Source organism: Sus scrofa, chromosome 16 (assembly GCF_054392235.1).
Source record: "Sus scrofa isolate SSC_HxYL_T2T_F1_AM1 chromosome 16, Sscrofa_HxYL_maternal_Yorkshire_Landrace_v2.0, whole genome shotgun sequence".
NCBI classification, from domain to species: Eukaryota; Metazoa; Chordata; class Mammalia; order Artiodactyla; family Suidae; genus Sus; species Sus scrofa.
The window spans coordinates 55,839,569-55,867,409 of NC_139398.1; the positions used below are offsets into that span (position 1 = coordinate 55,839,569).

A 27,841-nucleotide genomic window follows, 5' to 3' on the forward strand; every position below is an offset into this window, starting at 1 on the left:
AGTGCAAAATCAGTATCAATGTGGACATTTATTTTAAGTTATAATATCCTTGTAAACTAATCCCTAAAATCAAAAATATTCAAAATTCTAAAGTGAGAATAAAAAAATAAAAGTTAAAAAGACTGAACCCTTTTTTAAAAATGCCACACCTGTGGCATATGGAAATTCCCGCCCAGGGATCAAATCTGCGCCGCAGCTCAACCTATGCCAGATCCTTAACCCACATGCCAGGCCAGGAATAGAACCTGCACTGCCACAGAGACAACAATGGATCATTAACCCAATGTGCCACAGCGGGAACTCTTACTTACATATTTTTATAAAATTATTCTTTCATATTTTGCTTTTTAAATGTCTTTTTTGTGTTATTTCGTATTACATCCATTCTCTCATAACTATTTTTCCTTTTTTATGCATAAATTTCTGCTGCTTTCCCACAAATATCTCTTTGTTGTCTGTACCATATTTCTACAGAAGATAAGAATTTTGGGGAGTTCCCGTCGTGGCGCAGTGGTTAACGAATCCGACTAGGAACCATGAGGTTGCGGGTTCGATCCCTGCCCTTGCTCAGTGGGTCAAGGTTCTGGCGTTGCTGTGAGCTGTGGTGTAGGTCGTAGATGCGGCTCGGATCCTGCGTTGCTGTGGCTCTGGCGTAGGCTGGCAGCTACAGCTCCGATTGGACCCCTAGCCCGGGAACCTCCATATGCCGCAGGAGCGGCCCAAAAAATGGCAAAAAAAAAAAAAAAAAAAAAAAAAAAAGAATTTTGATGAGTTATCTAAGTCAAGCTATGTTACACTTAAACCATGACTTCTGAAATTAGGCCAAGTATGAACTAGCTCATTTTAGCTTCAGTGTATATCCCTTAATCTTCTCACATCTTTTATTTATTTATTTAGTCTTTTTAGAGCTGCACTCATGGCATATGGAAGTTCCTAGGCTAGGGGCTGATTCAGAGTTGCAGCTGCTGGCCTAAGAAACACAGGATCTAAGTGGCATCTGCGACCTACACCACAGCTCATATCAATGCCATATCCTTAACCTACTGAGCAAGGCTAGGGATGGAACCCATGTCCTCATGGATACCAATTGGTTTTGTTACCACTGAGCCATGACTGGAACTCCTCACATCTCATCTTTAAACATCATTTTTCAGCATCATGCCATGACAATCCTCACAAATTTCACACTGCATCCCTTTCTTTCTCATGACTTTCTCATTTTTACCTCACATCAAATTCACTCTGTACTCTATCTGCCATACTATGTTTCTGCCTTATTTTCCTCCAAGCCTGAGCCACTTCAGGAAAAACTCCAAGGAAAAAAAGTGCAAGGAATCTTGCTTTATCCCAAAGCAAGTGTGCTTATAGGATTTAACTTGCTGCCACATGAACTGAAGAAATAAGAGACGAGGAAAAGGAGTTCCCCATTACCGACTCTCAGCATCCTGTAAGCAAATCAGTCTGTACTAAATTTTGACCAATCCAGATGTGGCAAGAGCCCCTAAACTTGGGCATTTGGTCTAAACTACAGGCTAAGCCAAGAAGTACACTGGAGTCCTAATTAGTGAGAGAAAAGATGAAATATGATTAGAAAAGGCTCTCTGGATTCTGAATTTGGATAAAAAAGCAACACCTTATCATGGCGATACTTTTTTGTTTTCTTTTCATGGAAGAATAATAAAGAACTCAAGGCAGATTAAAAAAAAAAGCTTAAGAAATGTGATCATAGGGATTCTACATTAAGCCAAATAACTAAAGAAAATCAGGGTTCCTTTTGGATAAGTAGATGTGTGCATACATTGTCATTTCCTTATCCTAAATTCACAAGCTTGAATTGATTGAGCAAGATTAAAACAGGACTTGATTCAGTATCTGTTACTATTACATTTTCTATTGTGGATACTGTCAACCCTTTAATCTCCAAATCACTTTTGGCTAGGCACAGCTATCAGAATAAACTAACCAAAAAAAAAAAAAATGATTAAGCTCCATTTTAAGGTCTTCATTTAAGCAAAATATCACACTATCATACAATGATGAAATACCTGGATGGTTTCTTCAAACCTTTTCCAAAAACTAAATTCCACTCTTATATAAGAGAAACAATCATTGCAAAGGATTCTTTTCAATGATTTAGTTTTCAAAAGTGAAATGAACAAAATCTAAACTCTGAGTTTCACTTAACGGAATCACAGACCAACTTCTAAACAGAATGTCCTACATACTGTGCTGTCTCATTTTGTTCTTTCAGATGTTGTGGCAAAAGCCAAGTTGATAGAGACACAGCACTTTCCTGCTTACTTTACATGTACTGAGGCAGCAGCATTATAAAAGTGACCTAATTTCTAAAGAAAACTGTAATAAAATAATGAAGAGAAAAATTATTTTAACCCAATATATGTTGAAAAATAAACCACTGTTTATGATAAAATTATAAGACCACCTGTCTTAGCTTGTGCTGCTGTAACAGAACGCCATAGATTAGGTGGCTTAAATGACAGATATTTATTTCTCATAGTTCTGGAGGCTGGGAATTCCAAGATCAAGGTGACTGCAGATGCAGTGTCTGGTGAGAGCCCACTTCTTAGCTTGTACACAGCTGCCTTTTCCTTGTGTGCGCACATGGCCTTGCACTGGTGCTTGCTCATGAAAAGAGACAAGTTCTGGTGTCTCTTCTTCCTCTTATTAAGGACACTAATCCCATAATGAAGACTCAAACCCCATGTCTCCATCTACACCTAACTACTTGCCAAGGCTCCACCTCCAAATACCATCACAACGGGAGTTAGGACATCAACACTGGAATTTGAGGGGGGAGGGAAACAGTTAATCCATAACATGTCACTCTTATACCCAAAATTCATGTCCTTCTCACATTCAAAATACATTCATCCCAACCCAACAGCCTCAAGTCTTAATTTATTCCAGAATCAACTAAAGTTCAGAGTCTTAACTATCATCTAAATCACTTTTAGTGTTCTCTATTGAACAGACTTCCTCACTTTTTGCAATTTGGACAGGATGAAGATTTTCCAAATCTTGAAATTCCAGTTTCTTTTTGCTTAATAATTCCTCCTCATTTCTCTCTTGCATTTTACTGTAAGCAGTCAGGAGGAACCAAGGCCCACTTTCAAAGCTCTACTTAGAAAACTCCTCAGCTAAACATCCAATTTCATCGCTCACAAGTTCTACCTTCCACAAAACACTAGAACAGGAACATAATAAACCAAGCTCTTTGCCACTTCATGAGAAGTTTCATCTTTTCTCCATTGTCCAGCAACCCCCATTTCTGACTAAGATGGCCTTTCCAAAACGGCCTTTCCATCAATACTTTTTTCAATATTTTGCTCATAATTATTTGTGTATTCGCTAAGAACAAGGAAGATTTTGCTACAACTCTCTTATTTCTGAGCTCTCACCAGAATCGTCTTTTTAAAATCCCTTCACAGCAATTTAAGCTTCTTCTAGCAGACACCTCAAAACTTTTCCAGCTTCCACTCACCATCTGGTTTTAAACCTCCCACATTTCTAAGTATTTGTTATAGGAGCATCTCATTTCTCAGTACCAATTGCTAAATTAACTTGGCTGCTATAACAAAATGTCATAGGCTGGGTGGCTTAACCAACAAACATTTATTTTTCATATTTCTAGAGCTAGGAAGTCCAAGATCTAGGTGCTGGAAGATTCTGTTTCTGGTGAAGTCCCTCTTGCTGACTTGCAGAGAGCCACCTCTTTGCTGTGTTCTCACATGGCAGAGACAGATGGGGTTCTAGTCTTCTTGTCTTATAAGGGCACTAATTCCATCATGGGGGCTCTATCTTTAAAACCTCATCTAAAACCATCTACCTCCTAAAGGTCTCACTTCCTAATACTATAACTTTAGGGGTTAAAATTACAACATATGCAATTTAGAGGAGCATAAACATTCAGTCCACAACACCATTTATTTATTTATTTATTTATCTTACAGCCGCAGTTCCCAGACCAGTGGCTGAATCAGAGCTGTACCTGAGGCCTATGCCCCAGCAACAGCAACAAGAGACCCAAGCCACATCTGCGACCTACTCCACAGCTCATGGCAATGCCAGATTCTTAACCCACAGAGCCAGGCCAGGGATTGAATCTGCATTCTCACAGAGACAATATTGAGTCCTTAACCCATTGAGCCACAACAGGAACTCCCACAGCACTACTTTAAAAACAGCTAATCTGGGAGTTCCCATCGTGGCGTAGTGGTTAACGAATCCGACTAAGAACCATGAGGTTGCGGGTTTGGTCCCTGCCCTTGCTCAGTGGGTTAACGATCCGGCATTGCTGTGAGCTGTGGTGTAGGTTGCAGACGCGGCTTGGATCCCGCGTTGCTGTGGCTCTGGTGTAGGCCGGTGGCTACAGCTCTGATTCGACCCCTAGCCTGGGAACCTCCATATGCCGCGGGAGCTACCCAAGAAATGGCAAAAAGACAAAAAACAAAAACAAAAAGAAAAACAAAACAGCTAATCTGGTTCAGTTTATGCACTTTAGTTTAAGAGTTATATTTTTAATAATACTCATCTCTTTATCCAAATGACATTATCTTGGGAAGTTAACTTTCTGATATTTTGAACACCTAAAGCCTATATGCATATTATCTGATGAGGTGGCTTATTATTATGATGATCTGAATATGTTATAAAATAGTTCTCAAAGATATATTAGAGTTATTTATTTAACAAATATTAGATATATTTAGCTACTACTTCTTATCGTGTGTCAAAGGTTACCCATGCTTTTGCTCATGGAATGAATTAAAGATTTATCATTAGACTATAAGACATAGCCCTGGCTATTTACATCATGATATGAGTTTTCCATGTATTCTACTAGGGTGTTTCTATTGGGAAGATAGAGATTATTAGCAAGGAATGCCCTTTGGCCTTACCAAATTTCCCCAAACCAGTGTAAAATATTTATCTACCTGACAAGACTGAAACTTTCAAACCTAAGTTATAAAGGCCTACCAACACAGGGTTTTCATTCCTTTGCAATCACCAAGAGCCTCAGTTTGACAGATTACCATTTCTGTCATCTGGGCCTATCTTCAATACTATTTCAATACTTTTCCATCTCCTAAGTAAAAGTATTACATTTCCTGGTTAACTAAGTGATTTTCTCCTTTATTATTTGTCTCTAAGTCATGATATATTATTTACAATGAGTAAATTGTTATTACATCTCTACAAATTCACGAAATGGAGTATTACATTGTTTACATCCTGTCTTTTAGTTAACAATGTATTTTATTTTATTTTTATTTATTTTTTTTTATTTGTTTAATTTTCCCACTGTACAGCAAGGGGATCAAGTTATCCTTACATGTATACATTACAATTACATTTTTTCCCCCACCCTTTGTTCTGTTGCAACATGAGTATCTAGACAAAGTTCTCAATGCTACTCAGCAGGATCTCCTTGTAAATCTATTCTAAGTTGTGTCTGATAAACCCAAGTGACTAGATATAGTTCCCAGTGCTATACAGCAGATGTCATTGCTTATCCATTCTAAAGGCAATAGTTTGAATCCATTAGCCCCAAATTCCCAGTCCATCCCACTACTTCCCCCTCCCATCAGGCAGCCACAAGTCTTTTCTCCAAGTCCATGGTTTTCTTTTCTGAGATGTTCATTTGTGCTGGATATTAGATTCCAGTTATAAGTGATATCATATACAACCCAACAGCAAAAAAGACAATCAATCAATGGAAAAATGGGCAAAAGACCTGAATAGACATTTCTCCAAAGAAGATATACAGATGGCCAGCAAACACATGAAAAAATGCTCAACATCGCTGATTATAAGAGAAATGCAAATCAAAACCACCATGAGATACCACCTCACACCAGTCAGAATGGCCATCATTAATAAATCCACAAATAACAAGTGCTGGAAGGGCTGTGGAGAAAAGGGAACCCTCCTGCACTGTTGGTGGGAATGTCAACTGGTACAGCCACTATGGAGAACAGTTTGGAGATACCTTAGAAATCTATACATACAACTTCCATATGACCCCGCAATCCCACTCTTGGGCATCTATCCGGACAAAACTCTACTTAAAAGAGACACGTGCACCCACATGTTCATTGCAGCACTATTCACAATAGCCAGGACATGGAAACAACCCAAATGTCCATCAACAGATGATTGGATTCGGAAGATGTGGTATATAAACGATGTATTTTAAACATCTTTCTACGTCAGTAAAGAAATGTGCCCATCATTTTAATGACTTTATCAAATTCTACTGTAACAAAATTTATTTAAACAATTCCCTATTGTTGAAAACTTAAATTGTTTCCAAGTTTTCATTGATACAAACTTAAGCACAATGAACATTACTATATATTTGGACACCTGTCTGAATATTTATTCATATTAAAATCTTAGAAATGAAACACATTTAAGGATTATCATTCAGGAATTCCCATCATGGCTCAGTGGTTAATAAACCCGACTAGCATCCATGAGGATGTGGGTTCACTCCCTGGCCTTGCTCAGTGGCTTAAGGATCTGGCATTGCCATGAGCTGTGGTGTAGGTCACAGACGTGGCTCTGATCCTGCGTTGCCGTGGCTATGGCAAAGGCCAGCAGCTACAGCTCCAATTCGACGCCTAACCTGGGAACTTCAATATGTCGCATGTGCAGCCCTGAAAAGACAAAAGAAAAAAAACAATTATTGTTCATATTGTCGTGATCTCACCCTTGTGAGAGGTTGCCTTATGCCCACCTCTTTGCAATCTCAAGTCTTATTTGCCTTCTTTTGGTTTCTTGAACATGTCACGTTTCCTACTATTTCATGAGCTTTGACCTTGCTTTTCCCTCTATATGAAACATTTTTCTACTGACTCTACTCTCTGCTTGGTTACTCCTACTAATCTTTCAGATTCCAAGTCAATGCACTTCCTCAAGGAAGTCTTTCCTGACTAGATGAGATTCCCCTAATAAACACCTGTCAAACTCCCTAAATTCTTCCTTCATAGCTTTTACCAGACTGGTAATTTCATGTATGTCTTTCCCACTAGACTGCAAATTCTTTTGAGATTAGGGACTGGGCTGTTTTGCTCACTACTGTTTCCCAGCACCCAGCACAATGCCTGGAGCACAATAGGTATTTAGTGTTTACAGAATTAATGCCCTCTAGAAAAGCTCTATTAGTTAATGCTTCCACAAAACTATTCCCCAATACTTTTGTCACTAGTTAATAAGAAAAATGTTATTTTAAGGTACTGAAACAAAATTAAATAATGACGTTTTTATACATTTGTTGGGGAAGCAGAATTTTTTATTTTTATTTTTTTTTGCTTTTTCAGGCTGCACCTGCAGCATACCCGGCTAGGGGGTGGATCAGAGCTGTAGTTGTGGGCCTATGCCACAGCCACATCAAACCCGTGTCCTTGGCGTTCCCGTCATGGCTCAGTGGAAATGAATCTGACTAGGAAACATGAGGTTGCAGATTCGATCCCTGGCCTTGCTCAGTGAGTTAAGGATCCCACATTTGTGACCGGGGTGTAGGCCGGCAGCTGTAGCTCCAATTCAACTCCTAGCCTGGGAACCTCCATATGCTGCAGGTGTAGCCCTAAAAAGCAAAACAACAACTAAAAATCTCATGGATACTAGTCGGGCTCATTACTGCTGAGCCACAATGGGAACTCCCAATTTTTTAAAGGTACATTTAGTAGAGCATTGCCTTGGTAAATAGATAATGGAATAAGTTCAATTCATTGAAAATTTATCTACTAAAATATTCTCACAGGTTAGTAAATGTCAAAGTTAAACTATTTTTTTTTTTCAACAAATATTTACTGAGAGTTTTCCATGTGTTAGGATAAGGAAAAACATGGACAGAACTAACATATCCCTCATCTGAATAAGCTTAGAAACTTTTCTAAGATCAGTAAAGATTTCATCAGGCATCACCAGAAAGAGAAAATCTTTCCACTTTTTTACATCACTAGAGTACAATTTACTGGACACAACTTTAGTCATTTTAAAGTTATTTTTGTGCCCTCCCTTTACTTCGTTTTTTCATAAGAACTGGATAACCTCTTCTCAGGGTAGCTGCATTCATCCTTTGAGCTCCAATTCTACTAATTCACATCTTAAGTATTTCCTGTTGGGATATATGCAAATGTCTTCTACCCAATTCTATCTACAGCTTATTAGTCTTAAAGTGTAGCTGTTCATGCTATTCTGCCACTCAAAAATGCAATTGTTCCCCAAAAGTTAAACATTTTAGCTTGGAGTTCAAGACCCCTCAAAATCCATTTATCTTCCTAGCATTTTCCTTTATCTAGCCAAATTTGACTAGATAGTCACCACTTTCTAATTAGGCCTTGGTCTTTCTTGTGTCCCACATTTTCATCATGCAATATCCTTCCCCCCATCCCACATTTTGATCATGCAATATCCTCCTCCATTTCTACTGTGAAATTCGAGACATCCTTTAGGCCCAGTTTAAATATTTCATCCTTCACTATACCTAAAGTGATCTATCACTTCTCTAATTATTACAGCATTCTTTTTTTTTTTTTTTTTTTTTAATCTTTTTAGGGCCTCACTCACAGCATATGAAGGTTCCCAGGCTAGGAGTTGAATCAGAGCTACAGCTGCCTGCCTCCACCACAGCAACAGCAACGCCAGATCTAAGCTGCATCTGTGACCTACACCACAGCTCACGGCAATGCCAGATCCTTAACCCACTGAGTCAGGCCAGGGATGGAATCCACAACTTCATGTTTCCTAGTTGGATTCGTTTCCACTGCTCTGCAACGGGAATTCCTATTACAGCATTCTTGTGTTTCACATTGTTGTTTTTACCACAGTTACTTACATAAGCCTCATTTTCCTTCTAAATACTATCATCAGTATTTAGGGGATAAAAAAATCTCCCCATCACCCTTCCAACACCTCAATAAAAAAAAAAAGAGAGAGAGAGAACAAAAACAATGACTGTGAGAGTCTTACGGGTTTCTTATCCTTGGGATATTTATATTTCTCACTGTAAAATCATTAAATGGTTCCAGATTATGATTAAGCTTTTCATGTGGTTTAGCTACAAGGAAGAAAAGTGCTGCTAATGTTAACTTGCAAATTTCAGTCCACTGTTAGCCATATTTATCACTATAAGTTAAAAATGAATGGGGTATTTTTACTTCATATAGATCAGCTTTTAAAAGTTTGGTTAATTGTAAATGCATCTTTAAAAGTCGATTTGCATGCATGCTGGCAAAAAGTCGTTTTTTAAATCTCGAAGGTTAAGGACCAGGTTGTACAATATACTAAATTGCCCTGATTAATGAATGCCACCTAGAGATATATATTTCTTTCATTAGGGATTTAAAAAGAATTTCAAGGAGTTCCTGTCATGGCACAGTGGTTAACGAATCCGACTAGGAACCATGAGGTTGCGGGTTTGATCCCTGGCCTTGCTCAGTGGGTTAAGGATCCGGAGTTGCTGTGAGCTGTGGTGTAGGTTGCAGACGCGGCTCGGATCCCAGGTTGATATGGCTGTGGCGTAGGCCAGTGACTACAGCTCCAATTATACCCCTAGCCTGGGAACCTCCATATGCCACGGGAGCGGCCCTAGAAAAGGAAAAAAAATAATAAATAAATAAGAATCTCAATATTCTTTTGCAGCTGCATAAACAAACACATCATGTACTTTTAATATTAAAATATTTAAAACCATTATAGCACCTAGACCAAAAATGGATAAGACTGGTCAATAAAAAGAAGTTGATTCTCAAAAAAAAAATTAACAGGTTGCTCTTACATTAGAAAACAAACTACCTGCCCACAAAGAGCACAACTTCCTTTAGCACAAATAAAAAAATTACATCTGATATCAATATGAATGAAAATGCTTTAAAAATAATGAAAAACTGATCGATCCACTTTATATTATTTATAATACAAAGATAGTTTACACAAATGACTACATACTTTACCACATCTAAATTTTTTTTCTTTCCAAACTTTTACCATATCATCTTTTTAGTTTTACAGTGCATGGTAGACCACAACAGCTCTTTGCCTTAAAATAAAGTACACAGTTTATTTTGTCTTCTTCCTCAAAAACCTCAAAACCAAAGAAGTTATTTAAAGCAAAAAAGGAAAAGCATAATATACATGTAAAGCATTGCTCAACAGGGATAAGAATTTCTCTATTGTTAGCACATGGGTCTTTTAAATCAAACCACAGGCAACCAAGAGTCTAGTTCTGCCTGTCAGGACTTTAGTAGCTGATTTGCAAAGATAAATAGTTTTTATTTATGGTCATAAAACTATTTACCAACATTAATTTTGAATTTGACTGAGTTTCTAAAATACATATGAAAGGGTTACTCGAAAAAACACCACCACAGCACTATCATTTGTAAATATGTATATAAAATAAAAATACATTTTATCAGAAAGGGGGATCCCCTTTCAGGACCGGAGTGTGCTAACACTCAGAAATGAATGGTCAAAGGAGACACACGTGCTGACAAAGCAAAAGACTTTATTGGGAAGGGGGGCCCAGGCAGAGTAGGGAGTAAGGGAACCCAGGAGAACTGCTCTGTCATGTGGCTTGCCGCCTCAGGTTTTATTGGAATCGGGTTAGCTCCATTAGGCAGGATGAGGCCCACTCCCATCAGGAAAGAATTACGGAAGAAAGAGACTTCTGCCCCAATTCCCAAGAAGTATCTTGAGTATTAAATCTCTCAGGGGGGAGTTCTTAGGGAATGGTTGACTGAAACTGCCCACCTTGGCCAGGCACGATAATAACTGCTTGCACGAGTTGTCTCACAGCAGGAAGCTCCAACAGGGAACATGGTGCTGCCCCAAAAACTATCTTGGGACCTGGAAGGGACCCCTTCCTGCAATATAATCATTTCTCTGTTTTATTGATATTTACCATTAACCAGTTATTAATAAACAGCTGTCATTTGTCTTCTAAAACATGGTCTAGTTGAAGAAATATGGAGCGAGGTCATATTGACTACCCTCTGATTTAATGGAACATCAAACAGAATTGAATATAACTTGAATTATGTTATCTCTATCAAGACAACTAGATACACTTTTCCACAAGTACTGATCACAAGTCAGAATTAACTGTTAATTTTCCTCAGAATGAAAAAAATGCAGGTGTACCTAATGAGCCACTACAATGATAAATGCCTCCAAGGCCCTGTGAGCAGTCTGATGTTATCAGTAAGGATCTACAGTGTTGCCAAAGATTTTACATGGCCTATAGTCACTTAATCTAACATTCTATGTGTAAAATTTTTCTCATATCTAATCTAAATCCTTCATGCCACAGGTTAAGTTGATTTCTTTTTGTTTAACCTTCAGTGAACACTGAGAACATCTGTTCTCCATTCTTTATACATAAGTTAAATACCTCTAAGTCTTCTTTGGAATAATAATCACTGCAACTTTACAATTTTTCTTTTAGGTTTCTTTTTCAACCTTCTAATCATCTTTGTGGTCCTCCTCTGAACTTTCTCCAAGTTCTCCACAACCTTTTTTAATGGTAGAGCCCAGAACTAGAAACAATGCTCTCATAAGGGTCTGAGCAGTGGCAAGTACAATGGGAAAATAATCTCAAGTTTCCCACATTTTTTATTCTTATTTATGTGACCTTATATTGTGTTTGCTTTAACTACAACACTACATTGTTAATCCATAATAATATTATTCCTGTACTACTGAGTGCCCTTCCAACTTTATTTAAATATAGTCAGTTACTCATCCTCTGCAGTTTATGCCATTTCCCTCTCTAATCATAGTGCTTTCTATTTGCCCCCTACCATAATTCATTATTCAAGTTTCTAATCAATATTCCAGTTAGCTAAATTATTTTAGTCTAACACCACTTTCTACTTTGACATAAGGTATTGATATCTCATCATACTTCTCTCCAATTCTGGTTGCCAATAACTTATTAAGAATATTAGAAAAACTAACTGCTACATGTCTATAAGTAAGTGTTCTTGTAAAACAACAACAAAAAAGACTATGATTACACAGGCCTTGTCAAATTTGCTCAATCACCTTCAGGTCCTAGCCCAACACTATCTCATGGGCTGGAGGGTAGAATATATGGAAAAAAAAACAAAAACAAAAACAAAAAAATTTTGAATACAATTTCAAAAAGTCTCAAAGACCTAGATTGAAATCTCTTTTGCAGAAAACAATGAAAAACTTGCAGGATCACAACATACTCTAACTATTTGGGTTACCTTGCTCTACTAGGTATTCAATTCAGTCATTAGCCGAACAAAATTTGTTTGAATAACTTTACTGATAAATATCAAAAAAGCACTTTCATAATGATCTTATTACATATGGAACTATGTCAGATAAAAGACTAAGAAAATTAAATTGACCTGGTTTCCACTGGGTAGGAACTTATTAACATGGAAGTATACACAGCCAGATAAAATCCATCAAGTCACCTACTACTTTCACGGACATGAACTACACATTAAACAATGTTAAAGAGTAAATGTACTTAAGAAGTGAAAGACAAGGATCAGTACTTAATTGCTAGGAAAAGAAAATAATCATGCTCCATCTGAACAAAGCTGTTCCAGCCAACTTTTAAAAATATCAAGTGAGCACAAATATTGTCCTCTACAAAGTGAAAAAGAGAAAGATGTTTATAACTTTTATAGTTATAAATAAGAAACAAAGTTAATTGTTTAAAGTTAAAATGGCAACCAAAGGAGGAATTTTAAATGATTAACTACATTAGGAAGATTCACATAAAGTTAGTGGTTTAAATCAGTGAAATTATTTTCCACAAGAGAAAACACTAAAAGAGAATACCTAAAACTGATAAATCAATATTATTTACAAACAGAGCACTAACTCTCAAAAGCAATAGCTGGGAAGGAATAGGACAGAGACTAATTCTTTTTAGCATAATAATGTATTATTTTGGTTTTAAAAATCTTTCATCTCTTTATTGAAACAATCGCAAATTCTAAATTTCACATCAGTAAGCTGCATAATTTCGAAATAACAGTAACCCTTTTAACAAAGATTATGAAGCAGTTTATAATATTCTACATCCTGTAGATTCCCACTAAATTAAATTCACAAAATTGACACTGAAAATTACATTCATAGAATTTTAATTTAACTAATAGCAAGCTAGGAACTGCCCTGCAATTTATTCTGAATTTTCAACAAGGTTTCCCTGGAGGATGCTAAACTAAAAAATTATTAACCCTAATGTAGTTAAGATAAATAAAGTGTCAGGAAAGTTTTGCGGCAAGTATGAAGGCCTGTTTGGCTGATAAATTTTTTATATCTGCCAATTTAAAGAATTCTTAACCTTTCTTCCAAAACCACTATTCTTTTAGTCTTGCGAGCACTGTAAAAGTAGTCAACTTTTTTTTTAGAAGAGTTATAAATCAAATGTGAAATCTCCAAATGCTTGGGCTGTTTGAGGGCCAAATCTCATATATCTTTTTGTTTCAACTTTTTGTTCCATGCCCCTTACGTTGCTTCCAAGACCAAAAATTTTTCTGAGCAAAAGTCTTAATGGTCACTCTTGTGGAGTCATTGTAACCCAAAGATGTGTCACAATGTGTGTGGTGATGTTCTGCTACAAAAGCATCACATTGAGGTGAACATCAACATGAATATAACATGATAATGAATCATTGTGTGATTAGTTAAAAGATGTAATGAGGATGATGTATTAAAACCGTACAAAGACAAAGCAATAATCAAAGGTGGGAATGTTTTTCAGACATAAAGAACAAAATTCTAAAGTGCAGAATGACCCTCAAAATACCAAAATAGCTGGAAAATTTATCTTTACTCAAAGACTAAACTTCCAGTATGGACTTGATTCCTATGCTATATAAGACATGATTGTACTCTCACCAAGAAATCAGTATGGCAAAAGGGAAAAACTGTGACACTCACATTTGGCATTATGGAACCAAGAAAAAAAATTTCAACCAAAGTAAAGAGTATTTTCTTCACTCAAACTGAATGACTTCTCAAAATTCATCTTTAGCTTGTCATGGCACATAGCCATTTAGGTTTCAAAATAATGACCACTTGAAAAATAAAACGCAAAGCTACCTTGGATAAACAGAACTGGGTTTACTCTATGGAAAATGAGTAAACATGGAAATCAAACACTCCTTTAAGGTATGATCAATATGCTACTTTAATAACATTATCAGTCTCATTTAAATTGATTTTTTAGAGTTTGTTTTAGTACTATAATAGGTATAGGAACATGTTTAATGAAACTAACAGTACATATTCGTCTGGTATAAGATTATTGAAGAAAATACATCTGGAATTTATAATTGCTATCATAACATTAGATTATATATTTTAATTGTTTCTTATTTATTTGTTTATTTATTTATTTATTTATTTTTGGCTGTGCCTGTGGCATGTGGAAGTTCTCAGGCCAGCAATTAAAACTGTGCCACAGCAGCAACACAATGCCAGATCCTTAACCTACTGTCCCACAAGAGAACTCTTGATTCTTTGTTTTTTAAATTGCTTCCTTCTATCCTCTAATTTCATTACTGCATTCCTCATTACTGGCTAAAACAAAAGCAGAATCATTCCTACAATAAAGTGATGCTAAGAAAATATTTATGCTAGTATGAGATTTTTTTTCATACCAGGGCTCCTACTTTTAGTAGACATAATTTATCTTACATTTAAATGATCAAAAATCTAAGCCTTTTCAGATTCTGTCAATACATTATATACATTCAATTCATCAATATAATACTTATTTTGTAAGCTGACAGCCAGAAAAATACAAGGATTCACAAAAAAATTAAAGTACAGATATTTCTACTAATAATCCAATTAAATAATCTCATTCGCAAATATTTTATCTTGAAAATGAAACATTTTTATAGGTCTCTGTTTCAAACTAGCTGTTCTCAAAGGAAAGAGCTGAGAACTGCATCCTGTTCTTGGTTGTGATATGTCAGTGAAACTGTCTACAGTTATGTCACATGAGGATTGCTATTTTTTCCCTCTTGTTTATCTAAAAAGTATATTCCATGCAATACAAAAAAGGAGCCAAACAATATGATCCCATCTCCCATGATCCAGAAAGCAGCTGACTATGCTTTTTTTCCTACGTTTTCTTTTTCTTTCTTTCTTTCTTTCTTTCTTTCTTTCTTTCTTTCTTTCTTTCTTTCTTTCTTTCTTTCTTTCTTTCTTTCTTTCTTTCTTTCCTTCCTTCCTTCCTTCCTTCCTTCCTTCCTTCCTTCTTTCTTTCTTTCTTTTTCGTCAAACCTGCAGCGTATGGAAGTTCCTGAGCCAGGAAACAAATTCAAGATGCAGCTGTGACCTACATCACAGCTGCAGCAATGCTGGATCCCTAACCCACTACACCAGGCTGGGGACTGAAAACACACCACAGCAGTGACCTGAGCCACTGCAGAGATATCATGGTATCCCTAACTGTGTCATAGCGGGAACTCCAAGTTGTGCTTTTCAGCTCTTGTCTCAGGGAAGATTATTTCGTACTTTTTCCTGTTTTAATATTTAATATCTTTTGTTTACATACATTTCCATCTCTGCAAAGGATCCCCTCTGTGTATGTCTCTTCAAATTAATCCAAACCAATGACACCATTTATCACTTTGCTCCAACTCTATTTTGCTGAGAAGCTGGAATTAGGGATTTTAAGTTCCAAACAAATATTGATATAGTTGCTCCATGAAGTTTTAAAGCATATTAAAATTTTGCATTTTGGAGAATGCACATTGAAGGCGTTCAGCTTTCTACCTCTGCTTTCCTTCCATATCTAAACTCACTTTTATTTAGCTTTTAATTTTAAATAAAGATATTGCATATTTTTCAGTAGTGATAAGAATAATAGTGAAATAAATCTTTAGTGCAGATTGGGAGCCACTAACTGAGTTTGGCATGGAGTTTGCTGTGGGTGAAGATAAAGAAGAAGAGTGTCAAACAAATAGTAAAAGCATAATTAATAGAATTGACAGCACTCGAAACTATGTATAAAACTATTCTATGACCTATGCATTTATGGTCAATTAATCTATGATTAAAGAGGCAGGAATAGTCAATAGAGAAAAGACAATTTCTTCAATAGGTGGTGCTGGAAAAACTGGACAGCAACATGTAAAAGATTGAAATTAGAACATTCTCTAACATCATATACAAAAATAAACACAAAATGAATTAAAGACTTAAATGTAAGACTGGAAACCATGAAACTCACAGAGGAAAACAAGGGCAGAACACTCTTTGACATAAATAATAGCAATATCTTCTTTGATCTGTCTCCTAAAGCAAAGGAATTAAAAGCAAAAAATTTTAAATGATACCTAATTAAACTGAAAAGTGTTTGTATCACAAAGGAAACTGTCAATAAAATAAAGGGTAATCTGCTGAATGGGAGAAAATATTTGCAAATGATATGATGGATAAGGACTTAATATACAAAATATATAAATACCTCATACAACTTGATATTAAAAAAAAAAAACCCTGGGCAAAATGGGCAAAAGACCTGATTAGACATTTTTAAATGTGCAAAAGATCTGAACAGACATTTTTTCCAAGGAGGAAAAGGCCATCAGGCACATGAAAAAGATACTCAAAATCACTAATCATCAGGGAAATGCAAATCAAAAACATAATGATATCACCTCACACCTGTCAGAATGGCTATTGTCAAAAAGAACACAAATAATAAATGTTGGCGAGAATGAAAGAAAAGGGAACCCTCATACACAGCTGGTGGGAATGTAAACTGGTGCAGCAACTGAGGAAAATAGTATAAAGAAGATTTTTCTGAAAACCAAAAACAGAACTACCATATGACCTAGCAATTTCACTCCTGAATATATATCCCCCAAAAAAACAACCCAAAACATTAATTTGAAAAGATACAAGCACCCCAATATTCATAGTGGCATTATTCACACTAGCCAAGACATGGAAGTAATCTACATATCCATCAACAGATGAATGGATAAAGAAGATATGGCATATATATATATGTGTGTGTGTGTGTGTCTATATATACATATACAAACACATGGAATACTACTCAGCCATAAAAAACTAAATTTTGCCATTTGTAAAAACACAGATAGATTTGGAGGGTATTATGCTAAGTGAAAAATTCAGAAAGAGAAAGACAAATATTGAATAGAAGATTAAAAGGTACAAACTATTATGTATAAAATAAGCTACAAGGATATACCATACAACACAATGAATATAAGCAATATTTTATAAAAACTATAAACTGAGGATAACATTTAATTTTTCTTTTTAGAGTCACACCTCCAGTGGAAGTTTTCAGGCTAGGGATCAAATCAGAGCTGCAGCTGCTGGCCTACACCACAGGCACAGCAACACTGGATCTGAGCTACATCTGACCTACGCCACAGCTTTTAGCAACACTGGATCCTTAACCCACTGAGCAAGGCCAGGGATGGAACCCACATCCTCACAGATCCTAGTTGCATTCTTAACCCGCTAAGCCACTATGGGCACTGCTAGTATAACCTTTAAGACATTGTACATTACTATACTGTACACCTGTAACTTTTAATATAATATTGTACATCAACTAAATTTTTTAAAAAGGCTTGAAAAAAAGCAAAACAATCAAACAAAACTACTCCATGTACTATAATTACTTGAGAAGCAATTAGATAAGATGACCTTGTAGTAAAAGGTCTAATGAAACTGCAGATTTTAAGGCAATATTTTATTTGTAATTCAAAACTATTTTCCTCATTTCATTCACACATTGAAAATTTACCATTACAAAACACTCTGAATAGTCCTTTGTCCCAGAGACCTGAGAAAGATAACGTTAAAAGTTTAGAGAAGTATGTCTTCGAAAGTACTACAAATTTAACTGTTTCATGCATAGAAGTTGCTAAAAATACAAGCTTAATGCTATATATCTTATATAAAATGTTTCATATTTTAAATAGTTTACTATGTTAGTCTAATACCACATTAAAATGAGCTTTTAGAAGTTATTAATCATATATTTTCTCTACCATGTAAGCTCTTTCAAGAACTTGAGTGAAATCTCTGGATCCTCAAAAATTATTTGCAAATAAAGATCATAATGTATTTAACCAAACTGAGTACCATCAACCACCTGTGGAACTATCTAGAAGAGATTCAGCAGGCCCATGAATATGAACCTGGTAGTGAAAAGAGGGAAGCTGCCCTTAAAAACAAAAACTATGAATGAAAGAAAAAAATTTCAGTAAGAACAAGATGGCTTAATATAGTTTATATAAACATGAAATGAGTTTTGTTTGGATTCTAAATTTGTAGTGAATTTACAAGCCATCTTGCTCCAAAATTCCTCTTTATAAGATGTGCAATTATGTTGAATGTCTCAGTATTCCAAAGACACTCAAATAGCCACCACTACCATCTACCTTAAAAAAAAATAGTTTTAAATATATACATAAATTTGGTACTCAGAGTTCAGTACCAATACCACTTCATAGAACCAGGCACCTCAGTTTCAACCTACATGTCCCAAATTGTTTCCGTTCCTACACCACTGCAACTAACAATCCTGCCAGACTGCACAAAACCATCCAGTGGTTTTGTCTGATGTGGAAAAAAATCCATGAGGGACTAGGAGGTGCCACCAAATTCATGCCAGGATAAAGATTTGAGTCCGCTGGGCTAGCATTCGGTGCTTTAACTCAAAGCATCCCCTTATTTCCATTCTATATCTTTCTAAATAAAATTTTATTTTTATCATGGTAATTTTGTATTTATCACTCAAAAAACTTGCTTTGTATGAATAACAGTGTACCTGACGGAATCATTCTGGTAGGTTTTTGAAAGAGATCATTTTTATAACGTTAAAACTTCAGCACATAGTGATTAACAGGTTATAAATGAGACTGTGACTGGCTAAAGAGAACATGAAGTCAGCCTGTCAGGAGACCTGAGTTCTAATTCTGATACTACCAGTAACTAGTTACATTTCCTTTGATAAGTCATCTCACTGTGCTATAATTTTCCAAAACTGGCTCTGAGCCGGATGAAATATTCCAGATGAACAGAAAAGTATTCAATGAACATAATAAACCAATCAATCAAAATCAACAAAAACAACTTCATTATATCATCTTTTTAATCTAGAGAGAATTCTCTCAATTAATATTATTTTTCCTGGAGTTCCCCTCGTGGCGCAGTGGTTAACGAATCCGACTAGGAACCATGAGGTTGCGGGTTCGATCCCTGGCCTTGTTCAGTGGGTTAAGGATCCGGCGTTGCCGTAAGCTGTGGTGTAGGTTGCAGACGCGGCTCGGATTCCGCGTTGCTGTGGCTCTGGCATAGGCCGGTGGCTACAGCTCCGATTCGACCCCTAGCCTGGGAACTTCCATATGCCGTGGGAGCGGCCCAAGAAATAGCAAAAAGACCAAAAAAAAAAAAAAAAATATATTTGTCCTTCAAAAACAATTATCCAAAGCAAAATACTTTTCTGAAACTGTTTCCTAAAAAATCAAATCATAAATCCAGAAAAGTGAACACTACTCAAATCATATTCTAAATGACATTACATTAATTCAACAATAGGAAATAGAGCTTGAGGAGTATCTCACAAGTTTAAATTAAAGTTAAAATAATAGCAGGAATCACTAGACTCAGTTCTTCCAGTCAAATATTTTATTTCTGTCTTGCTAACATTTTGATGACTTGAGATTTACGCCTTCAGTTGGGGGAGAAACAAATAGGGCTCAATCTACAATTTTATTTTAATTTAATTTTATTTGTTTTTCTGGGGGGGGCAGGGTTCCCAGGCTACGGGTCAAATCAGAGCTGCAGCTGTAGGCCTATGCTGCAGCCACAGCAACACAGAATCTGAGCCACATCTGTGACCTACACCAAAGCTCATGGTAACACTGGATCGTTAACCCACTGAGTGAGGCCGTGGATCAAACCCACATCCTCATGGATACTAGTCAGGTTCTTAACCTGCTGCATCACAATGGAAACTCCCACAACTGTGATTTTTAAACCACAGAAAACTATCTTATTTCAGTAGAGAACTTTTTTTTTTTAAAGGATACTTTTAAATATTAATGAATAAAAATAATTTGTTTCTGAAAATCTGGCATCAAAGAATGTAGAAGGATTCTATCTGAAATCCAAAAGGAAAAATTAAAAAACTAGGATTTTCCCACAGTATTGTTTAATATCTAGAATTCATAAGGATGTATCAAAGACTATGCAGGAGTCTTATCAGGATTTCATATTTATTAAAATATATTCAAAGTAATTTTCAGATTAAGCATTTATTATAGCCTAGTTCTATGAATATATACTATTCCATGTGTAAAATATTGCAATTCTCATATAAATAAAATATATAATATTCCATCTTTTTTAAGAAAAAATAGAGAAAACTTAACTATATTACTGATATAATTTCAATGTAAGATTTTTTGTTGTTGTTGTTTGTTTGTTTTGTTTTGTTTTTTTGTCTATGGCCACACCTGAGGCACATAGAAGTTCCCAGGCTAGGGATCTAATTGAAGCTGTAGCTGCCAGCCTACACCAGAGCCACAGCAATGCGGGATACAAGCCGCATCTGCAACCTACACCACAGCTCACGGCAACGCCGGATCCTTAACCCACTGAACAAGGCCAGGGATCAAACCCGCAACCTCATGGCTCCCAGCCCGGATTCGTTAACCACTAAGCTGTTTTAAACGCTGGTTTCCCTGTTTTTGTACTTTTAAGTCAATCTGATAAGATACCAAGATGGTAATCTACAGCAAACAAGGTTATAACAAGAGCTTCAAAGAATAATGCAAATGATGGTATTTTGGCAAATAGTGACCTTAGCATTAGCAATTAACATAAATTTTTAGCATTAACATGAATTTTTAAAATCACCTTCTCCCTCCAAAATGATACCTTTTGGCATATGACAAAATTTATTGTTAATTCACTTCAGACCAATATTTATTCTTCTCTTTGGCAATGAGTACTTCTACATCTTGAAAATGCATTTAAGCTCATTTTACTATTATTGACTCCTATCATCAAATCTAAAAGAGGGTTATACATTAATCTAAATGTATTAGCATTTTCACTAAATGCAAATAATTTTTGGAAGCTTTGCTTAGTGGACTTTTATGCTGTGCAACATATTCAATTAAAGGTAACAGACTTTTAAATAATCTTTAGGGAGAGCTACCTGCCAAACCACACGATGTTTATGGTAAGAAAATTATCTTTGGGATTTATAATACCAAATCAAAATAAGTCATCAACTATTCAAAAAGAATGATTTTCATGTCAAATAGAAATGTTAACATCACAAAAACCTTGCACCTAACTATGAATCATTTAAAACTCATCCCAGGATATTCAAGTTGATCTAAGCCGTAACGTAAGTTCTCAAATTCAACTGAGAGTAACTGTCACAATTTACTCTGAATTTAGAAAAACTGAAGAACAAAAATCAAATGAAGATATGATAAGGACTCTGGTGTTCTGAACTCCTGTCACCTTGCCAAACAGTTCACCATTTAAAAAGCCAACCTCCCTGTGTTTGGAAGGGGCATAAATATTCTCAAATTTGACGACAGGACATGGTTCTCTTTTTCTCTTCAAATGTTGACATGAAAGTCTTTTGGCAAAGTACAAGGACTATTTTTCCCTGAAGAAACTAGAGATGTGAGAGCTGACCCCAGCTTTTAAGACCAAAAGATTCTGTCTGGGAAAATGACTTACTGATTATCAGAGTTAGCCAGAATAAAAGACCTCAGTCTTCAGAACTTCTTCACTGGATAACTACTCTCTTTTAGTATTTCCAATATATCATGGAGTACTGTCATGCTGCACAGTTCCAGAGGATAACATTCATAGAGAATACAATAAAGTATGCCCCCTGGAGTTCTGAAACTCAACCCTGCTATTATGATCATTATGAAAGCTTTCTTACCTCCTTGCTAAGTTCCTGATCATGGAAGCCTGATTTATTTTTATATAATCCACATATCATAGATATGCTGTGTAGATCAAACCAACTTACCAATTCACAGTTCGTGGCAGCCTCATAAAGATCCGCATTTCTTATAACCCACAATACCTATTACTGCCTTTTTAAAAAAGATTCTGCTTGCTCAAGGCAAAGATAGAAAGAAATCCTGTTTAATTTCTATGTACATCAAAAAAATTGTTCATCCACGGAAAATACCGTAAGGTGGTAGAAAGTCTACTAGAGTGAGATGTACCTTTTTTATTAATCGTATGCCTCAGTGCACTCATCTATAGACAATGGACAATAACTGACTTAATGATTCCACATAATTATTATGATAATCACCAAGAAATATGCCCAAATACTCTATAACCAGTATGCAAAAATTATTTTGTAAATAGAAAAAATTTTAATCAAAAAATCTCATCTGGTATACACAGACACATAAACACACAGACACACACACAGGAATATTATTCAACCACAAAAAAGAATGAAATAATGCCACATGCAACAACATAGATAGACCTAGAGATTATCAAACTAAGTGAAGTAAATCAGAACAAAAAAGACAAAAATTATATGATATCACTTATATGTGGAATCTTAAAAAAAGATACAAATGAACTTATTTACCAATAGATTCATACATATGGTAAACAAATTTATGGTTATCAAAAAAATAAAGGGGTAAGGAGAAACAAATTGGGAGTTTGGGATTAACAGATGCACACTAGCATATGCAAAATAAACAACAAAGACCTACTGTGTAGCACAGGGAACTATATTCAGTTATTGCTTAATATATTCCTATAACAGAAAAGAATCTAAAAAAGGATATATATATACATACATATATGTGCAAGGATGTATAACTGAATCACTGCTGTATACCTGAAACATTGTAAATCAATTATATTTAAATAAAAATAAGAATAAATTAAAAATGTCTCCTCAATATTATTTGAACAGAGAAATGTTAAATTATTTGGAGCAAATTTTCTAAGGGTCTAAATATTCTAAGGACCATATTTAGGGTATCTTTTTTTAGATGGGTCATTTTTTATGTAAAATTAGCCCAAATCTGAATTTAAAAAGCAAGCAGTGTTACTCTTTCTACAAGGTAAAATAAAGATTAATAGGTTATAATACACAATAGTGCCTTTGCCAGCTAATTGTTACACTTATGTACAGATTTGTTAGCACTTTAGAGATTTTAAATGCCTATAGTTTCAGAAAATGAGCATTCTTATACCAGCAAATACTAGTACATAAACTTATTTTTTTTTGGCGGGGGGGCGGTGCCATATATAAGGGAGCAGGGTAGGGGTTTTTGGGTAGGGGTCAAATCAGAGCTGCAGCAGCCAGCCTACATCACAGCCACAGCAATGCAGCAACACTTGATTTCTAACTCACTGAGAGAGGCCAGGGATGGAACCTGTATCTGCACAGACCCTATGGTGGGTTCTTAACATGCTGAGCCACATCAGGAACTCCTAGTAGATAAATTTCTGATTCTGTTTCTGAACTTTACAATCACCAAATGAAACGAAAAACATCCCTTTTGATGGCATAGGCACAAAGTCATCAACTAAACTAAAAAAGAAAAAAACATCCATTTGTTTCTGGTTTATACTAGACCATTCCATCAGATATCAGATAACGGTGCTTCTAAAACTAACCTGAGAAAAAAGCAAGCCACTTTGTAAATGCAATCTCCTATGGGACAAAGAGATACAAAGCCTTTAGTGCTACAAAAAGGTAAGTGAGAATTATCACTCAGAAAACCCTACATCAATTAGTTCAAATTGTTTGCTAATGATAATGATAAAAAGTTTGGCAAGCATTAAAAAAGTACCATCTTAATAATTTTCACTCTAATTTTTCTTTTCTTTTCACAGCTACACCTGCAGCATGCAGAAGTTCCTCCTGCCAGAGTAGTGCCCTGAGCCACAGTGGTGACAACACTGGATCCTTAACCCACTAGGCCACCAGGGAACCCTTATAATTTCCCCTCTGATTGCGTCTTCAAATAGCCAAAGGGAAAGGTGAAAGAGTGAGAGAAGGAAGAAGAAAATACTTAATACAGAAACTCTACCAAAATCTACCAATCATATTTGAATCTAACCAACCTCAGGGGTATATGAAGGAAGAAGTTAGTCACACTGCCCAGGTAGCTGAGTAAAATGATGTTTCACTCACTACTGATTTTTGGCCTGGTAGATTTAGACTCCAAAAAACTGTAACCTTGCTATATAAGATGTATGAGACTCTCATATAACTAGTGCATCTATCATAATATACTGTCATCAAAATCCATGTTCCTAAAGCTATTATCTTGCAGCAACTCATAAGCAGGAGGGATATCACAACTACAGAGGTTGCCCCAGAGGATTGAGTGGTCTGAGCTCCACATACGGCTCCCCACCCTGAGGAAACTGCATAAGGAAGAGGAGCTGCCATACATCTGGCTTTGAAAGCAGTGAGGTTTACACCCAGGAAAGCCAGTGAGTTGTGGGAAATCGAGCCTCAAGTCTTAATGGCCGCATGCAAAAATTCACTTGCTCTTAGTCCCAGTGAAGAGGCAGCAGCTTGAAAAACACCTGGGTCATATAAGAAATAAATTCATTGACTAATCTTAGGACATGTGCCAGAGAGGCAGGGATTTGGCAGAACTCTCTATAGATGAAAGTGCTGATAGATACCAATTCTTTGCCTTAAACTCTCCTTTCTCCCAGCTGGCCCTGTGATGGCAGGCATCATTTCTTCCACTCACTATCAACTCACTATTAACACTAACTAATGCCCCATCGCAGCATGCCATAAAGGACCAGCTCTGCCCAATTCACCAACCTCAGTACCTCCAAAGTTACCCCTGCCCCATTCCACCTGGTAGGCCACTTTAATAAGGCACCCCTCCCAAGTGCCTCCACACAACCACACCCAGTGGGAATCCCTGGCCAGCACTGGCACACTTCCAACATGACCCCCACTCCAAGACCAGACAGCCCATAGTACTAGACAGTCCATAACAATCATAGCCAAACTACAGAACGGGTGAATATATTTGCAAATGAAGCAACCAACAAGGGATTTATCTCCAAAATACACAAACATTTCAGCCAGATCAATAATAAACAAAACAAACAATGCAATTAAAAATAAGCAGAAGATCTATATAGACATTTTTCTAAAGAAGACACACAGAATGCCAAAAAGCATATGAAAAGATGCTCAACATCACTAGTTATTTGCTACAATTTAGCCAAATCAAAACTATGATGAGGTATCACCTCATACCAGCTAGAATGGCCACCATCCAGAAAATCTACAAACAATAAATGTTGGAGAGTGTGGAGAAAAGGGAACCCTCCCCCACACTGTTGGTAGGAATGTATACTGGTATAACTATGGAAAAACTGTATGGAGGTTACTCAAAAAACTAAAAATAGAAACGACCATATGATCCAGCAATTCCACTCCTGGGCATCTATCTAGATAAAATCATAATTTCAAAAGATAAAGGAACCACAATGTTCTGTGCAGCACTATTTACAACAGCAAAAACATGAAAATACCCCAAATGTCCATTGACAGAAAAATGGATAAAGAAAATGTGGTACATATACACAATGGAATACTAATAAGCCATAAAAAGGATGAAATAATGCCATTTGTAACAGCATGGATGGAACTAGAGATTATCAAAATAAGTGAAGTTAGTCAGAAAGTGAAAGACAAACATCACATAATATCACTTATATGTGGAATCTAAAGAAAAGACACAAATTAACTTATTTCTAGATTAGAAACAACTCACAAACTTTGAAAACAAACTTATCATTATCCAAGGGGGACATATGGATGGAGGGAATGGCATATGCACACTGTGGTGTATGGAATGACTGTTCAACATGGACCTGCTGTATAGCACAAGTAAGTCTACACAAGAGTCTGTGATAATCTATTCAGGAAAGAATCTGAAAAAGAGTGGTTGTGTGTATATATAACTGAATCACTTTGTTGTAGAGCAGCAACTACCACAACACTGTAAATCCACTATACTTCAATAAAACTTTAAAAAATGAAAAAATTAATAAAAATAAAAAATTAAAAAACTGAAAGAAAAGAAAAATTAACCAGAGGTATTCAGATGAGACGATGTAGACAAATTGGATCAGCAAACTAAAAAACTGGGTAGTAGATATCACCCAAAAGGAAACAGAACGTAAAAAAAAAAAAAAAAAAATGTTTGAAGATAATTCAAAGGACCTCTTGCATAACATCAAATATACTAACATTTGTACTATAGAAGTCCCAGAAGTAGGAGGGAAAAATGCTACTTAAAAAAAATAATGGCCGAAAACTTACCTAACCTAATAAAGGAAACAGACATCCATGTCCAGGAAGCACAGAGAGCATAAACAAGATGAAGCCAAAATACCCACACCAAGATACATTATAACTGTAATCTCAAAAGCTGAAGATTGAGAATTTTAAAAAACATCAGACAAAAACATCTAGTTACATACAAGGGGACCCTTTAAGAATATTAGCTGATTTTTTCAGCTGTAAACTTTCTAGTTTCAAAGTTAAAAAAGGGGGGGAAAAAAAACTTAGAACAAAGAATACTTTACCCAGCAAGGTTATCATTCAGAACTGAGGGAGAAATAAAGAGTTTCCAAATAAACAATTAGCTTACATCATCACTAAACAAGTCATAGAAGAAATGTTAAAGGGACTTCTTTAAATGGAAATGAAAAGGCTATAACTAGAAACAAGAAAACTATGAAAGAAAAAAATCTCATTGGTAAAGGCAAACATATGCTAAATTTAGAGGATCAACCACCTATGAAACTAGCATGAAACTTAAAAGACAAAATAGGGAGTTCCTGTTGTGGCTCAGTGGGTTAAGAACCCAATTAGTATCCGTGAGGATGTGGGTTTGATCCCTGGACTTGCTCAGTGGGTTAAGGATCCAGCTTTGCCATGAGTTGTGTTGTATGTACCAGACTTGGCTCAGACTCTGTGTTGCTGTTGCTGTGGCTGTGGTATAGACCGACAGCTGAAGCTCCAATTCAACCCCTAGCCTGGGAACTTCCATATGCCACAGGCGTGGCCCTAAAAGGCGGAAAAAATAAAACGACAAAAGTAGCAAAAGCATCTATATCTAAAATAATTACTTAAGTGATACACAAAATAAAAGATGCAAAATACTATGTCTAAAACATAAAATTTGGGGGGGGGTTAAAAATGCATTGCTTTTAGAGTGCACACAAACTTAAGCAATCATCAACTTAAAATAGACTACAATGTACATAGGATGTTACATATGAACCTCAAAATAACCACAAAACAAAAACCTATGTAAATACACAAAAAGTTTAAATAAGAGAAAGGAATACAAACACTAAAGAAATTCATCAAATCACATGAGAAGAGAAAAAAAAAAAAGAAGAAAGGAACAAAGAACTACAAAAACAAGAAATCAATTAATACTTTAAATATAAATGGACTAAATGCTCCAGTCAAAAGGTATAGGATGGCTAAATGGAGAAAAAGAACAAAACCCATATATATGGTGCCTATAAGAGACTCACTTCATATCTAAAGACACACACAGACTGAAAGTTAAGGGATGGCAAAAGTTAAGGGATAGCAATGTAAATATCAGCCAAAATAGATTTCAAAACAATGACTGTAAATAGAGAATTAACAGACATAAATGGACATAGTGAAGTAGTATGAGACTTTTTCATGGTACATTGACGTTCCCAGGTTAGGGAAGGAATCCAAGCCTCCACT

The 27,841-nt window shown here is 35.9% G+C and overlaps 1 protein-coding gene across 36 annotated transcripts in view; it reads right to left on the reverse strand.

The window, feature by feature from the left end:
- The window catches only part of ADAMTS6 (ADAM metallopeptidase with thrombospondin type 1 motif 6), a 308,356-nt gene that overhangs the window by 201,124 nt on the left and 79,391 nt on the right, over positions 1 to 27,841 (reverse strand). The window lies entirely within an intron of this gene.